General features: G+C 43.0%; 1 protein-coding gene across 1 annotated transcript in view; it reads left to right on the plus strand.

The window, feature by feature from the left end:
• The window catches only part of KDELR1 (KDEL endoplasmic reticulum protein retention receptor 1), a 166039-nt gene that overhangs the window by 50124 nt on the left and 97747 nt on the right, over positions 1-18168 (plus strand). The window lies entirely within an intron of this gene.

Genomic DNA, 18168 nt, shown 5'->3' on the forward strand with positions numbered 1-18168 from the left:
AAAGATTGAGACTGAGAGATCAGTTAGAGGCATAGGGTCTAAGGACTGTCTAAATTTACAATCGATCTGAGTTGTTTGTTAAATAAAAAACATCTGTGAGATACTCAGAAATGTATTGTATCTCGAAGTCTGTTATGAAGCTCTGTGGTTATAGTGAATAAGCAGCTACCTATGTTATGACATCTCTTTATTAATGTAATAACTGCACTTTCACAATTGCTTTATTAACCTTCCTGCTTTCTCAAATTTGCTTGAAAATGCACCATTTGTCCACTCTGTTTTTTCAAAAAATAAATCGGGGGGAGAACCCCCCCCCGGCCCCCCCCCCCCCCCGAACCCACCTTAGGTTGTTCTGAACCCATTTGCAGAAATTGAAATATATTTATGCAGAGGGTTTCACAAATTTTCCTCATTCTGTACCTGTGGGGGTACTTTTCCGGTGCTGAGCAAAATTACCAAAGTGATATTTGACTTTCTGTAATGAAAACTATGTTGTAAAGAATTTACAAGTGGCCACTTTTATTTATGTAAGACGTTTCTGTGCATGTGGAGCTACTACCTGATGACCATCATCGCGGCAAAAAAAATAACTGACCTAATTTCACCCTTTGGCTCTACAGCTAACCAGTGAGTGCATACATTCTGGGCAGAAAGTCATTACAGTACACTGTAGTCATACTGTTGTTCACATGCAACTGAATGTCAAGCGAAGCATAGGCCTGAGCTGAATCACTGAAGTAAAGAAAGGGTACAAATTCACACAGAAAGTTTCCTTATCATGTTATTGTTCATCTGTGTCAGGATACACTATTCTCGTACTCTGAATCCAGCAGGTGCGATGCCCTATTCCATCTCTTATCCCCTCAACCAATGACCACATAACAGCAGTATGAGGGCCACTGTTAGAAACGAGGAAAGTGAATGGGATATGGGAAACAACAGAAATGCTGAATTCCACCAATGTGCATCATCACGTGGGTTGATCAAGGATACCTGCAGGAAGTAGTGGATACCTAGAAGGCAAATAGATATCTTAAATAACTTACGAGAGAAGGTTCTCTGCTTAACTGTAATAGTGGATGTATATCATTTGGCATTATCTCTGTGTAACCAACTCTCTCTACTTTGTTGTGGAAGTTGTAATTCCTGGAAACTTAACAAACAACAATGAAGACTTCAAATACATGTTCAAGAGCACTTTTCCCTATGCTTGAATAACTTCCTCAAGCTCTGGTGCAATGCTCTCTTTGTGGAACATTAGTTACAGTTTCGTCAGGGCTCCTGTAAGATAATCAGCAATTTTAATATATCACTTTTCTGTTCCTTAGCAATTCGTATGTACATGATAGAACACCTAACACTTTACGCTTTGACATACATAGCATGAGCAACATAGTCTAAGCTAAACATCTTTACTGTCCTGTCACAGAATAGCATTATACTGGCTCCCGATACACAAGTGTTCACACTTCAGACTGCTCACCCACAGGTACATGGCACTGCACATCCCCAGCCCTGCTTACCTGACCAGCCACATTCATTTCCACCGACCTTCTAGACACCTCCGATCTACTGGAGTCTTACTAGCATACACAAAAGCATATACATAAGCAGGACAGGGGCTTGTGTCTTCTCACACTTGGTCACTAAAGCCTGGAATGACCTCCGACAACACATCAGAGCCTCCTCCTCTCTTCTCTTCTCGGCTTACACAAGAAGCTGAAAACTTGACTTTTTGAGTAAGCCCAACAGACTGGCACCACACACCTGCTACAAGCTCCAGGATACAGTCATGGGTCATTGTCGTGCTTTAAAAATACAGATAACATAACATAGGTAAATATGATAACTCCAAATCTTAGATATTAGATATAAATGTTTTTTAAAAATTGTTAGTTTTCATCAACAACATGACTTTTACCGGTGGCTGTGGGCTACACAATACAGGCCCCAGCCTCACCTACAGTATCGAGGGGCCACACTCTTTCCGCACCAGGAGGCGCTTAAACATCGCTCTCTGTCCCCGCAGCGTGGGATGTGCCTAGGCGAAGAGCGGGCCCGTTTGCACCGGAAGAGGTTGGGCTGGGCCACCCCTATTGGATCCATCCTGCGGGGAATTTAAGGTGCACTGCAATTACTGCCTTGTTCCTTTTACTGTTTTGGATGGATGATACACCTTTGATTTCTTGAGCCATGGGTAAAAGGAATGCCCCTCCTTTCACAAAAGCTGGTGATTCCAAAATAGGTTATATTAGGAAAGTAGTGGGAGCCCTTAACAAAGAAATAGAGAGCGCAGAACAATAACTTTCTGCCACAGTAGGCTTGTACGCTGATACTTTACCACCCACTGAGTTTAATGCACAAATTCCTAATGTGATTACCAGTGACTTTCATCCAGCCACAATAGAGGCCCCTCCCAGATCTGTTGAGGATAGCCACGAACAGGGGCAGGATACCAGCCAATTATTATCAGTACCACCTGGTTATAGACCCCCTGATAGAGGCCCTTCAGACAAAAAAAGACGCCAGGGGTTAAAAAAAGGGGCCTCTTACCACTGTGTCTTGAAAAGATATTGATGATGTTAATCACCTTGTCCACAGTAACATGCATCCTTCAGAAGCCCTGACTGTCTTCCAGGATAAACGTTTTGAGAATATCAGGGGCCTAATGCAAAAACCGACATTCCGGACACTCATTTATCCCAGTTTTACCTGTATCAGGGCGAGCACAGTTGGCTGCCCCTACGCATAAAGGTGGCCCAGGGCCTTCTATAAGTGAGGCCACTAGTGGCAAAACCTATGGGGGCACTAGTGCGCCATCTTACACCAGTCATATTTCCAAATCAAATCCGATAAATGGTACACAGCCACCAATACCGTTATTGCCCATGGCTAGTATACAACAGAACGATCCACTCTTTCCAGTTAAGCACATGACTGTACCACCATTAAACTGACCTGTGAGAAATGATAGAGACTTTTGGTGATCCAGTGGCAATTAATTTACCACCGGCTTGTTGCCTGTATGTGGCAGTTTTGTTAATGTCCCCCCTTTCACCTCTGGTTTAAGTGAAACCCCATAAAGAATAAAGCCATCCATTGTCTCAGTGTGACTCATATATTCCCGATCAATAGAGCCAATCAAATATTGATGGCCAAAAGAGTGGGATGGATTGACCCACTAAGGAAAAACTTTAAGAGGGACTGTATTATCATCATTTTCAAGCAACCCAGATATGCAGGAACATCCTTAGCAAGGTCGATGACTACTTCCTTCTTTACCAGGAACATGGCTCTACTTCCACTGGGCTTTTTCTACCAACATCTATGAAGTACTGTCCAGCCGTATAGTGGCAAGCCAAACAATCAACAGTTGACTGGGAGTGATCGCCTGTTTATTTCCCCTATAGACATGTCCAGCAGGTTCCAGGCTTTGAGTTTGTTGCAAGATCATGACTGACTCAAGCACAGAATGGGATACTCTCTCCCTCGTTGTGGGGAGAGAAGCAGGGACAGTCTCCCGGATTCTGCTGCAGTTTTGCCTAACCCCAGTTCATGATTTATACCTGGAACTGAGGGCTGTATGGTGGATACTATTTATCGTACTATTGTAATTACACATGAAGATAACTGTAGTTCTAATGCGCCTCTGCCTGTTGGGACCCCTATAAGTATAACCAGTCAGGAATATGATGGTGTCTATAAATTTGCTACATGGAATTTGTGCGGGTTACAGAATAAGTTGGGCTCTCCAGATTGATTGTGTATTACCTCTGATTTTGATGTTATCTGCATACAGGAAACTTGGTGTGTGAACCCAACCCACGTGGAGGGTTTTTCCCCTTCATTTTCTGGGTGTTGTACCTTGCCAGGTAGGGCGTGCCAAAGGTGGGTTACAGATCTAAAAAGTTACCTCTAACTGCTAAAAGCGATCTTCTGTAGGATCCCACTCCCAGTTCCTGTGGTTAGCTAAAAGGAGGTCCTGACTTAGTGATGGTCAATTTTTATAACCACATATTTGATACCTCCCGCAGTGCAGTGGTCCATGCCCTTGACATGGACCTGGAAGCTTTTTTGCACCCTATCCAATCTAATTTTGTACTGATATGGGCAGGTGATTTCAATATACAGCCATGACCCCTCCCTACGAAACAATTATGTGGCTACTCTAGCCTGGATGGGGAAGGTCTTATGCATTTTTGTCATAATGACTGCAGGAATGCGTTGAACTCAGTCATTTTTAACTATGATCTTATGTTAGAATGTAAACGTGGTACTAATGGAGAACAGATCCCTTCTTTAATTGGTATCTGCTTCTCCTTGTGATCTGGTTGGTACCCTTAGTATCAATCCGTCTGCAACGAGTAACCATAACTCTATTATGCTACATTTTTCTTTCTGGGCTAATAATAGCTAGGTATCCACTCCAGTCCTTAATATTTCCCCAGTTAGGCCTAACGGTGTACGGATTGAATAGACAGTATTTAAACAAAATAGTAATTAGGAATTCAGCCAAGATTAGCTACTGTTTGGAGGAGGTGGTGGACCATGAAAAGTTGCTGTTTAGCTTTAATCTGATCACGTCTTATTTTTTTTACTCGAATTTCGATACCCACACAAACTAGGACTCGTGGGTGGTTTGACCACACTTACTCGGGCCTCTCAGCACCTGAAAGCGGCCTTATATAGTCTTCTGAGGGACCAAATGGCTGTTAAGTTACTTTGTAAAAAGTATAAACAGTTATTGGTAGCCAGGAAGAAAGTACTACAAGAAGAGGCATAGTCAACATTGACCCAAGCAGCTGAAACTAAGGATAATAAGCTATTTTGGGACACAGTTAATGCTCCTTTTTAAAATAAAGATCTAATTTCAGAGTTTAATTCCTTTGTCTCCTGGGAAGCATGGGCAGTCCACCATTTTTTGGACATTTTTAAAACGAACCAGGAGGTCAATAGCTTAACTGTGTGTAAGGGAGATCCAAGTTGGAGTTCTTTTCCCCTAAATAGTACTCTTAAGGGGGTCCTCCTCGGTTTACACCATAGTACAGGCAGAAAGGCCACCAATGGATTCTTTTAAAGCAGCCAGGGATATATGAAGAACCATTTTGGCGTGGGTGTTTAATGTGGCTGTAGAGAGTATGATTCCTCCCTCTTAGGCTGTCTCAATAATTGTACCCATTTTTAAACAGGGTGATAATTCAGACCCCAGATGTTATTGCCCTATTTTCCTCCTGTACTCCTCAGTAAAATTGATAAGTAGGATTCTACTAATGAGGTTAGAGGAATGGGTACAGGATAATTCTATTTTATCAGTAACACCCTTTGAATTTCGAAAGGACATGGGGACGGTAGAGCAATGTGTAAATTTGGGCTTGCTGATTGGAAAGTATATTAGGGCCAAGCTGGGCTCCCTATACCTTTGTTTTGCTGACTTAAACAGTGCATTTGACTTGGTTAACCATTCTATTCTCTGGTCAACCCTGATTTCTCTTGGTGCCCGATGGCAATCATTTTCTATCTTGCAAGCCTGTATGGGAACTTACCATCTAAAGTTCGATATGGCCCCCAGAGTGAATGTTCAACTACGTTTAAGAGTAGGGAGAGGTATTAGACAGGGCTGTGTATTAGTTTCCGTATTGTTTTCACTTTTTATTAATGGAGTCTATGATGCCTTAAGGGCCCTGCAGGCCGATGCGCCCAGCGTCGCCGATCATTCTTTTCCTGTGTTGTTGTACACTGACGACGCTGGGCTGATATCTAGGACACCCATTGGCCTGCAGAAGCTGATAAATGAGTTTTGGGAGTTTATGGCATCTAAAAAAAATTGTGATTGACAAAACTAAAACCTACACAATGTAAGTGGAAATACATCCCTTTGTATTGGTGGGACCACAATTTCTAAAGTAAACTCCTTTTGTTACTTTGGGGTTTTATCCTCCAGTAACAGTGCCTGGACCCAGCAGGTATTAGATGCTGAATTCAAGATGAGCAGGAGTTGTCAGGAGATTTCTAGGTTTTTGAATGAATTGGGTAGTCGACCTGTTAAGGAGATGGTTGAGATATATAAGGCCAGAGAGGTTTCCACTGCCACTTTTGGGGCGGGACTGTGGGGTTTCTCCCCCCCGTAACTCTTCAATTTGAGGAAAACAACTTTTAAAACGCCTGCTATGTCTACCGGTTTTGGCTTCATCCCTGAATGCCCATAAGGAGGTTAATCAGCAATATATGAAGGACTTGCTTTTAATAAAGAGGGTTGTCAATATTATTTGTCCTGCGTTAATAACATTCAACACCATTATGTATTGACCAGATTTAGATCTGGTATGGGCCCCCAATCGGTCGCTTTTCCTAATATGAAGACTCGTCCCTCGGACATGACTCCATGCCCATGTGATGGGTTGACTAAGTAAAGCACTCAGCATTTGATGCTGTTCTTTGACTTTTACAAGAACCTTAGGTGTAATTATCTTAAAAAATCCTTCTTGCTCAGAATATTAGAAAATATAATAATGCATTGAATTATGTGCTTGCACTTGATGATTACTTTGTGTGTTTTACTGTGGCTCTTTTTATACACCAAAGGCAAAGTATAGTGTGTTAGATATTACCAAAGGCTGAAATTGGTTGTCTTTGAATAGTTGCTTTTATGAACAGGAGGTTCTTTTTAATATTTATATTTTTGTATTAGTATTTTATGGTGCATATTTAATGCATGTATATTTTATGCCTGTTGTTAAAGTTGCCGAATAATGTTTTTTTGGACTGAACCAACTTCTAAAATACTTGTCTGTATTCTCAATGTGCTTAAGTACAAATCCACCGGAAAACAATTTGTCCTAGCAAAATAAGTTATAATATCCTTGTATTGAGGTCCTAGCTGCAGTAACATTGTATCCCGATTACCTAGTTAAGATGAGTTCTTGGCGTACCTTCCCAGTCTATACATTGTAGACACTCTGCAATGACCACCATTCGTTCCCTGAAAGAAACTTAGAATGACCGGGCTTGGAGTATTGCTTCCCTGTGCCTGTCCATTACTAATTGGTAAGCAATGCCTCCAGTCCCACATCTTGACTATCTGTCCTCCAGAGCCAGACTTGGAGAAGCTGAAGGCATAGTTAGAGGAAGGATCATAGATGAAATCTGCCTGTGCGTTCTTATATCTGCCCATGGCAATTGCTTGGAGAATCATTTTACAAGTTAAAGATTCCAGTCAGTCAATAAAGGATGGGAATTGAAGGCTTAATGTAATTTAGAGCTTATTCCAGTTACTATTGGAAAAAACTGTCCAGTAGGAATGCTGAGCGTAAATGGAGAAAAACCAAGGCCAATGAAGATCGTCAAAAATATAAACAAATCCAGCAAGGATACCTAAATAACATCAGACATGCCAAAAAGTTGTATCTTACTAATAGGATTAACAAAGCTGCCAATTCCAAGGAGCTTTACAAAATATTAAAGGAGTTTACGACCCCTTTCTCTGACCCGCCAGGTAATACATCCTCGCAAGAATAGGTTGACACGCTGTCAGCCTTTTTGGATAAAAGATTACATCTATTCATAGGTCCTTTCCCCACCACGATATCAAAAAACCTTGATAATAACCTAGTCACTAACTGTGACCCCACTTTTCCTCTCTTATTGGAATTCACTGTGTTTACATCAGAGGAAGTTTCCACCGCTCTAGCTAGGATTAAATCCGGTTCCCCAGCAGACCCGCTTTCATCCTGATTCTTTTCTACTATTGCTCCTTTGCTCATGGATAAACTCACTGATTTATTCAACATGTCACTATCACTAGCTATGGTCCCCGCTAGATGGAAAGCAGCACAGGTTAAGCCAATTCTAAAAAAAAAACCTCTGCTGATCCTAAGGTACCTGGCAACTACGTCCAATCTCGCTACTTCCTTATTTTGGAAAGGTACTTGAGTCCTTGGTTAATAAACAGTTTACCATCCATCTGGAGAGTCATGGACTCTTGGATCCATCACAGTCGGGGTTTAGGGCGGCACATAGTACCGAAACCTCATTGGTAGAGGTTGTAGACATACCGTTGATACTATTAATGGTATGTGGTAAAGGTAGTAGCGTAGGGGGAAGAAAGGCACAATGGGGAAACATATCCATTCGTAAGCATATTACAGTGAAGAAGAAGCATGGGACATGCCACTGACTCCCAGGGTGCATGTCACTGGGATCGATCCTCTCTCTCCTTATCATGGTTAGGGGCGTCCTCTACATCTAACCCACTCTCCGCTCAGTTGCATCCTGAGAGGAGGGCTCCCCCTCCGTCAACCCAGAAGTACACATTTCACGCCAGACCATTAGGTCCCTACGAGTGAGTTTCATATGGGCTTCTTCGGCTAGGGACCACTCTCGAACATCTTTGAGCCAGATGGGCACTTCCGGGCCCCTCTGCCCCATCCAAAGTTATAGCTATCCTGCGCCTAGCTACCACCAGCATAAGTTGTAGGAGCTTATATGGGAGTTTCTTTTTCTTGGGCTTCTGGGCAAGTAGACAACTCAAGGGTTCCAGCTTCACCTGAAGACCCGTGTCCAAAACAATCCTGCCCACCACCTCTGCCCAAAACTGCCTGACCACCGAACAATTCCAGGCCAAGTGTAAAAAGCCCGCTTTCTCTGTGTTACATCTCGGGCATCTATCCCCCCTGTCAAATGAAATGCGTTTTAGGGATACCGGGGTTAAGTAGGTACGATGCAAGAAGTTAAAGTGCGTTAGTTTAAATCTGGCATTACAGGAGACAGTGTGTGTGAGGGAGCAAATGTATGACCATTGTTTCTCATCCAGCTGGACAGCGAGATCTCTCTCCCAGGCAGCCGGGATGGCGGCACCGGGGGAGCGTAATCCTGTTTCATAGCTTTATAGAGAAGAGAGATTAATTTGTGACTGGTACCACACGTGAGTAGGATATCTAGAGTTTGTGTCAGAGGTGGAATGTCCGGGTACTGTGGCCAGGTAATCTTCACCACTTCCTGGATTCCCAATGGTGTAGGAATTGACCCTGCCCGAGGCCAAGGTGCTCTTCCCCCTGTTCGTAAGTGATAAATGTCTTGTTGGGGAAAAGGTTGAGAAGAACTTTGCAGCCACCCTCCCTCCAAGGTTGAAAGGACATGTACCTTCCCATGTCTATAAAGGGTGCCAGTATCCAGATCGAAAGCTCCCTGTGAAAAGACGCTTTCCATAGGACTTTCTCGGCATGCCGCTGCCATATGCCGGCCGTATGTCGCACTATGTAGGGAAGAGTTGTCTCCGACCCCCTGCCCTGCATGAGTGCTTCCTGCAGTGTGTGGGTGTCCACCCTGCCGGAAAGAAGGCGTTTCTCCCAGTTGTCTGCGTCTGTCAGCCAACGTGCCGCAGGCTGTAATTGAGCCGTGTAATAATATAAATGGAAGCGTGGTGCTTCCAGTCCGCCCTCTTCGTAGCTGCGTATAATAGTGTTGAGAGCTACCCTACTACGCCAGCCCGCCCAGAGCAGGGACATGGGGAGCATGTTCAGGGTTTTGAAGACTCGCGCCGGTAATGGGCATAGTGAGTTCTGGAGGACATTGAGTGTCCTAGGAAGCATCACCATCTTAGAGATGGCCAGTCTACCCATAAATGACAGTGGAAGGGTATTCCAAAATGTCACCGACTGCTACAGAGACGTGATTATCCGGTCTATGTTCCGGGCCAGCGCCTGTGTGTCCGTCAGTGCCACCTGTATCCCCAGGTAATGGAAACTCACCCATTCCCAGCGCAGCCCCAGGTCCGGGAGATCCCCCAGGGGTACTGAGGCTAGTCCTGCCAGTGGAAAGATCAGGGACTTACCGCGATTGAGACTTATCCAATTGGCGCAGCAGTACAGGTAGTGCGTCCCGGGGAAAGGATAGATAAAACAGGGCATCGTCGGCATATAGGGAGATAACATGACTCATGTCACCCACTCTAATTCCCCACTGTTCCATTTCTGCCCTGACTCGGACCGCCAATGGCTCTATGGCCAGGGCGAACAGTAGAGGCGAGAGGGGACACCCCTGGCGAGTTCCCCTTCCCAATTGCGAGTCATCTGATCGTGCGCCCCCAAGCTTTACTCTCGCACGGGGCGCCGTGTACAAAATGCGAATCCAGTGACAGAATTTGGGACCCAGCCTCACAGCCCGTAAGGCCTCGAAAAGGTACCCCCAATCCACCGTGTCAAATGCCTTGGCGAGGTCAATGGATACCAGCGCCATCTGTTCCTCCCGATCGTGCACCTCATGCATGACATGGTTAAGCCGGCGTAGATTCATAGTCGTGTTTTGTCCTGGTATGAACCCATGGACCACGTGGGGCATGTACGGCCCTAATAGAGTAGCCAAAAGTTTACATAAACTTTTAACATCTGTGTTAATCATAGTAATCGGTCAATATGACGAGGGCTCATGTGCATCCCCTCCCGGCTTCAGAATCATACATATTTCCCCCAGTGTCATGCTTGGTGGGAGCATTCCGCGTTCAAAGGCCTCAAGATAGACCTGCAACAGGAGGCGGGGAAGCGTAACTTCAAATGTCTGATAAAACTCAGGAGGGAACCCGTCACTACCCGGGGACTTGGCTCGTGGTAGGTGCTGCAGTGCGGATTGCACCTCCCCCAGCGCTAGGGGTTAGTCGAGCTCCTTCTGTGCCGATTTAGGGATAGACCGTAAGGTTAGGTCATGAAGGTAAGGGAGATAAGCTGCCCCGCTGATTGCGGGGTCTGCTTCATACACTGTCTGCAAATCGGATTTTAGGACCCTCAGTAGCCCCACCTCTGAGTGAACCATTTCTCCCGTGGGCTCCCACAGGGCCACAATCGCGGCAGGGGCGTGTTCCCGCTGGAGAATCCAGGCCAAGAGACGACTCAATTGATCCCCTTCCCTATGGAGGCGTTTTCTGTAATGTGCGAGGTATATTTATCAAGCCTGTCCCAAATGTCATGGAGGTTGTAGACAACATTAGACTGGCCTTGGACAACGGGCAGTCAGCCATGCTTGTCCTGTCGGATCTGTCAGCCGCTTTTGACACCATTTCCCATAGAACTTTAGAACAGCGGCTATGGGAGGTGGGTGTCCGGGGTACAGCCTTGGACTGGTTCAGGAACTATCCAATTAATCGAACCATCACAGAACAAATAGGCACGCTGGCCTTGTGCAGTCGGCCTGTAAGCATAGGGGTCCCTCAAGGCTCCATCCTAAGTCCCATGCTTTTCAACCTGTACGTAACACCCCTGGCCAGGGTAATCCAGTCCTATGGCTTTGCTGTAGTGTCATATGCTGATGACACTCAGCTATTACTTACTCTTGGACCGGACCCTACTGACACAAAGATCTGTTTTAAAAACTGCATGACCCATATTGACAACTGGATGTGTACCAATCACTTACAGCATAATGGAAGTAAGACAGAGGTCATTCTTTTTGGCAAAGCGGATGAATGCTGGTTCAGTGACTGGTGGCCTCAGAATCTAGGCCCATGTCTATCTCCCAAACCTGTGGTGCGAAACCTCGGAATGATGATTGACAATCAGTTGTCAATTCAAAGCCATATAAATCATGTAATTGGCATCTGTTATGGCATTTTGCGTAAACTATGCAAAATATTTCAATGGATTCCCATCGAATCCAGAAAACCACTGTTCCAGGCACTTATCATAAGTCGTATTGACTATGGTAATGCCCTGTTGGCCTCCATAAATGAGAAACTCTACTCCAAGCTTCAGGTTTTGCAGAACACCGCTGCTAGACTAGTATTAAACCTTCCATCAAGAGCCCCATCAGCGCCCAGTCTGAGGACTCTTCACTGGCTTCCTGTTAAGCAGCAATGCCGCTTCAAAATCCTCTGTCTCGCTCATAAGAACATGTATGGAACCGGGCTAAGTTATTTTGCCAAGAAACTCATCTGGTATCAGCCAAGTAGGATGCTCAGATCAAGTACTAAATGTCTCCTCATCCCTCGAAGAATCCGCACCGCAAGGAACGGTGGCCGATCCTTCTCCTTTCTCGCACCAGTTTTCTGGAACAAGCTTCCGCCTCATCTTCATTCCATCTCTGATCATAAGCTCTTCCGTAAGGAGCTAAAAACTTGGTTATTTGACCACCTATAATGCCTCCATATTCGATCGTCAGTCCTCACGGAGTCTTCGCTAGCGCAATGAGACCCCAAGGTAATATGTGCGCTTAATAAAATCCTTTGACTTGACTTTGACTTGACTAAGGTTACAAATAATGTATTCTCTTAAGTGAACTCTTTAATTATCCCTTAGGGGCAATGTTTTCAAGATACTCCTTAACCCAATCAATTTCCAGTAGGTCATATTGTTCCATTCTTAGAGAAATGTGGGATGAGAAATAAGAATATACCCCTTTGCATTTGTAATAACTATCAAAACAATCATAGGAATATTAATAAGCAATCCACAAGACAGAAGCAAATATTGGAAGCAATAAGGGGCAAGAGGGTAATTGAATTACAGTTGCCTATTTTATATTATTGATCTATTTATTAGGTGTAAGGTTTCCCGTTAATTCAAGAATGATAATTTAGTTTAAAATATTTTTCCTAACCCCTTCCCTGACACACCTAGTGGTTTGTAAATGTTGTTTTATCTTTTGGGTTGCATGTTAATAAAATGTAATGATTCGTTAAGTATTTCTCATCTGTTGCTGTTTTATTGCGTTATAAAGAGACATCTTTTGATTTATTGAGTTTTTGATGTGTCTGTTGATCTTTAGAACTAGGGGCACAGCCCATTTAGTAGGATTTTGCATCCGACTCGACAACTGCTTCAACCAAAATACTCCCTTTATACTCATCCTAAGAGAACTTTCTTCGTGACTCAGAGACAGACAGAGCTTGAATACCCTCAAAGGTGACAAGCAGTGCTCTACAAATCCACCTTACATTACATTACAGTCATTGCAATAATGCAGAATGGGACACAGTTGTCTTCTATATGAAGACAGTATCACAATGAGATGACCAATAAGAATCACACTCTTCGTACCATACCTATTAACAAGCAAAGCCTAAAACATTGCACACAAGATGAAAACACACAATACCACAAACTACTGCACGTTGTGCACAACGTATACACTCCAAAGATTGCCTACCACACAATGAGGCACGACTGCCTGTGCCTCTGTAGTCTCCCATGTGATGGAAATTCATTGTCCAGAAGGAAACATACATAAGTACAACAATGTATACTACTAGACAAAAATGCAAAACAAAACTAAAGCAAATGTACTGTGGCCTGCCTTTCAACAATCCATACCATCACCACCGTAGTGGTACATGACTGAAATATGACAACACACAACTACGCATGTGGCACGTGTTCTTTTATTCTACTACTATAAATTTTAGCTTTGACTCTTAACTTAAAACTTAAACTGGGTGCTTTGTGATTAAACAAATATTGTAAAGCAATCACTTGCCATAAAGGCAAGTGAAAGGTAGTGAAAAAGGACCAAGGTGCAGAACTACCGCAGCACTTTATGATATGGGAGTCCTCCCTTTTTGGGCTTACTGTTTTGAAGTGGCTTCTGGGTCCTTACTGAGTCTAGATTGACTGACACAAGGAGTATTATTTGCTCTTAGTAACAAACGCTTATTAGTGCATTTTATGGTCATTTAAATTGTACATTGACTCAGAAGAGTCCGAGCTACTTTGTAGTTCCAAGTAGAACATATGTATTCTCGTCCAAATGTTAGTTTTGCTTCCTTTCAGGGTTTATGACTAACGTTCAGTCCAAAATCTAATTCTATTTCTAGCTCATGCATGTAGCTATGCAGGTGCATACAAAGAAATTATGTAATCCTGTGCTGGTAGTGCCATACTATATAATATAGTATATAGTAATATAAAGCGTGGGAAATAGTAAGAAGGTACACCCATATTGCACCTGTCTGGTCAGTTACCAGAATACATAAATGCCGCTTTACTTCGCACATCCAAATAGTATGAGTGAATGTATATATGAGGACAGAAGTAGTAAGGTCTGAAGGCAACTTTGCAGTACATAGCTCGACAGAATTATCCTTCGCTAGCTGAGCGCTACTTAACTAGAGACCAAAATTACAAGTGCTATTTTCTGACCGCAAACTCTTGAGATTTGCAAATTTTTCGGGATCCCGACTGCAAAGTGGCTTTTTGCTATGTTCTAAACCCATTTTGTGAGTTGGAAAAGCATTTCTAATTCGCAGAATGGGTTAATGGACCCATTCTGAATCACAGGAAGTGGCGAAAAATGAGCATCCTCTCCTAATTTCGATTCAAAGTCAAAGAAAGCTTTATTCGATTGCCATATGAGACAATCATAAAAGCACATAAAAACACAACAATTATTTCATAAAATAAAATATCCTACAAGTAAAAAATGTCACCCATAAATAAAGGTGAGTAACGTACATAATGAGATCGATTATATTTGAAATTACAAATTAAAAGAGATTAAATAGACATATATTTCCTTTGGCTCAAGACCAGTTTAAAAGAAGTTAAAATCCTAAAAACATTGTGCACATTGTCTAGGAGTTGTAATACAAGAAAAGCCGGTCGGCATTTCTGAAGCCCCAGTGATTTCAAGATCGGTAATAAACAAACTTTCCGCGCATCAAGATAACATTTACAAAAAAGTACGACATGTACCATGGACTGAACTGAGTGGTTGTCACAGGTACACATATCAAGATCTTGTGCCCAATCATTCATTTTGGGAATAGTGACGAGTCTGTGAATAACCTCTAGCCTGAATCTAGTCAATACAAATCTGTCATAAACACCTGGTACAAAAGTTACATAGGGTTGAATGTTAAATGTAGTTAAAATCAACTGATTGTACATAACGGTCGGCTTTGTGATCTCTGAGGATATTCTAATAGTATCCACAAGCCTCTGAGTCTCCTTTTTAGGTCCTTCCTCGTTATGTCAATAGTATCTCAGCCATGGAATCTTTAGGGCCCCTTCTAGTTTTAAAGTATCTATCAAGATATCTTGATTTAACTTTGTTTCTTCTCCAGTCCAGAGCCTGTGCCATAAGAGAACTGGCTCTAGTTTTATTAGATCAGAAATAAAGGAAAGGCCCTGCTCTGCGTGGCAGATAGTTGATGATGTACTATTTGGGACAGATAAAATATATCTTAGGAAGGAATTTTCTGCCCTTTGAATTGGAAGCAGGTCAGCAAATCCCCAAACCCCAGCACCATAAACCGCAGAGGAGACACACTTTGCTTTATAAATCTTGATCAGTTCAACTGGTGGTCTCCTACCTAATTATTTAGCAAAATTAGTCAGGGTGTTTATTGATCTTAATAACACTAGTTTTTTTGCTGAGACTGCTTGTGCCCAAGTATCGTTTTGGTCAAAGAATTCCGAGATACGAAAATCTCCTAGTGACCCCGATCTTCTGTCCTGCCACAAACATATCCTTGGACTTCTTAATACCATGGCCACACCGCATAATGAATGTTTTCGAGGTGTTCCCTCCTAATCCAAGATCTTCCATAAAACTAGAAAAAGTATCTAAAATCCTCTGAAGGCCTACTTGTGTACGGGACATCAATACCACATCATCTGCGTATAAAAGTGCTGGTATTGGACGTCCAGCTACTTGGGGAAGGTCTTGATTACCTTTCAGGAGTGCCTCGCCCAGCCCATTGATGTAAAGATTAAAAAGAAAACGGGCAAAGACATATCCTTGCCTGACCCCACTCCTTATTGGAAATGGGGCCGAGCACTCGCCCTGTAATCCACAGCGTACACGAGCCTTTGCATCAGTGTAAAAATGCTTCTAGAAAAAAAAATCTGTAAATCAACCCCCATGTCTTCTAATGTTGACCAGAGTTTACTATGGATCATGCAGTCGAAGGCTGCTGTGAGGACCACAAATGCTAAGAACAGCTTTACCTGCTTCGCCCTAGTGTTTTTCCCCACTAAAATTGAGAGGTTTAAACTCTGCTCTACCGTGCCCATGCCTGCGCAGAAACCATATTGTAAATCGGACAAAACCAAATTGTCCTCTGCCCAGTCCTGTAAGCGTTCTAAAAATTTGTGTCCTACTATTTTTGTTATAGCATCCAACAAGGATATAGGTCTATAACATCCTGGATCCTGCCGGTCCCACTTTTTTAAAAATCGGAACTATTCCACCCAAGTAGATAAAAACGGGGTACGACAGCTAGCCGTAATTACCTGGACGATTATTGGGCCCCACCGGGAGGTGTTTGACTTGTATAAATCAACAGGTATCCTGTCGGAGCCGGGGGCCTTGCCACCCTGACTTGCAAAAAGTGCCCGGTTCACCTCGTTCTAGGTAAACTGCAGGTCTAAGTGGGAAGTCGATGATACCAGAATGTGATCCCCTTCACCGTTACTACCCGTCGCATCGAAATTAACCACGCCATCATATAGTTTGGAAAAATGTTTATTCCATTGTTCTTCAGTAATGGCGATTTCAATGGACGGTCCTCCTTCATTAGTCAAGAAAGGTGCTTTAACCGCCTTCCAGAATGCTGTGCCATCTTTCTGTAAAGATGCTTTGTGTAGAGCCTCCCAGGCCTCATTCTTCAAAGTAGTTTTCTCTTATAGTCTGTTCTAGCCTGTCTTACTCTGTCCAGATTTCTCGGGGTCTCATGTAGAGCATCTTTTAGGCTAGAATATGCTGAGGTACACCCTGAATCAAACCAGCCCCGTAATTGGACCTTATTGCGTGTTCGCCTTAACAAAGATTCTCTTACTGCATCAGTTATCTTCTTAAAAGAGGATAAGATTGTGTCTGGGACAGCTGATTCACTCAGACATATATTAAAGGCGGAGTTGCATTTAGTGACCATGGCCTTGGTAATTGCGTCTTGGTCTACCATCGACCAGCGCAAAGAATATCCATTTGTTTTCCCAATGGCTATATTTTCTAACAACTGGTCGTCTTTATCTTGGCTGATATTTTCACCGCTTAGCAGAGCGGAGAGACAAAGGGGGAAATGATCACTCAGAGCGATATCATCAACGGCGAATGAATGAACTGTATGCGCATACCTGTTCGATATTAGAATGAAATCTATTGTAGAGTATAAACCTCTACCATTGAAAGTCCATGGCATGGGGGCAGGCAATGGGCAAAGTTCATTCACAAAACCCAAATCGAAACTATAGATTAATTCATTAAACAGCTCTCCCAGTACATAGTGCCGGAAATGGGTATTACTTGTCCCTTCGTCGTTTAAGAAACCACATGAGTTATCACCTGCATTGGGGCACAGTGCACAATTAAAATTCCCTGCCAGCACTAACACAGTATCTTTGGATTTATTATTACTAACAGATTTCAAATCTCTCTATATTTTTTTGAGTGTGGCCGCAACTTTTTCTGGGGGAATGTTATTAAAAATTAGCAATAGCTATACAATGTTTCCCGCCTGTATAAATAACAATCATTTGATAATAAGCTTCGTTTATAGACATTGTTATCTTTTTTACATTTAAACTACTTGATACATACGTATATAACCCACCCTTGGCCCTTCCACTCACCTCACCTACAGCAGACGTATGATAAGTCCTAAACCCATTCAAATGATGCATTTGCTTAGACCATGTTTCCTGGAAACATATTATCTTAAATTTCAATATGAAATCCCACCATGTAGAGTCATTCAACTTAGGGTGTATGCCAGAGATATTCCATGAAGCGATATTACAGAATGTTGTATTGCTAGTAGGTACAGCATTAATTGTGGCTATATTCTTACCTGTCACCCCATCTATATTATTGCTTACGTATTCTATGTCTGGCTGTACTAGAAATTTGGTTGGAGCGTCCAGGTTCAGGTTAATACTGCTTAAATCTGTTTCCTTAAGCTTCATTTAGACGGGGGGGGGAGGCATTTATCGCTCTCTATGTGGGCCAGGCAATAATTACTGTTCTGTAAACTGGGATGATTGCTCCTTCCGCAGAAGAAGCCAAAATTAAGAAAGGGGTGGCCGACAGACCCAGTGGTCAGTCAGTCTATCTCTTCGAGTGGATTCAGAATGTCAGATCGGTTACTCACTGGGACCAGATATCTAGGCAGCCTGTTCTCTAAATGATTCACCTCCACATGTGAGTACCAGCGAAGTCTGGGGATTGATAGAAAAAGCCTAGTTATAG

This window comes from Triturus cristatus, chromosome 7, assembly GCF_964204655.1.
Source record: "Triturus cristatus chromosome 7, aTriCri1.1, whole genome shotgun sequence".
Classification (NCBI taxonomy): Eukaryota; Metazoa; Chordata; class Amphibia; order Caudata; family Salamandridae; genus Triturus; species Triturus cristatus.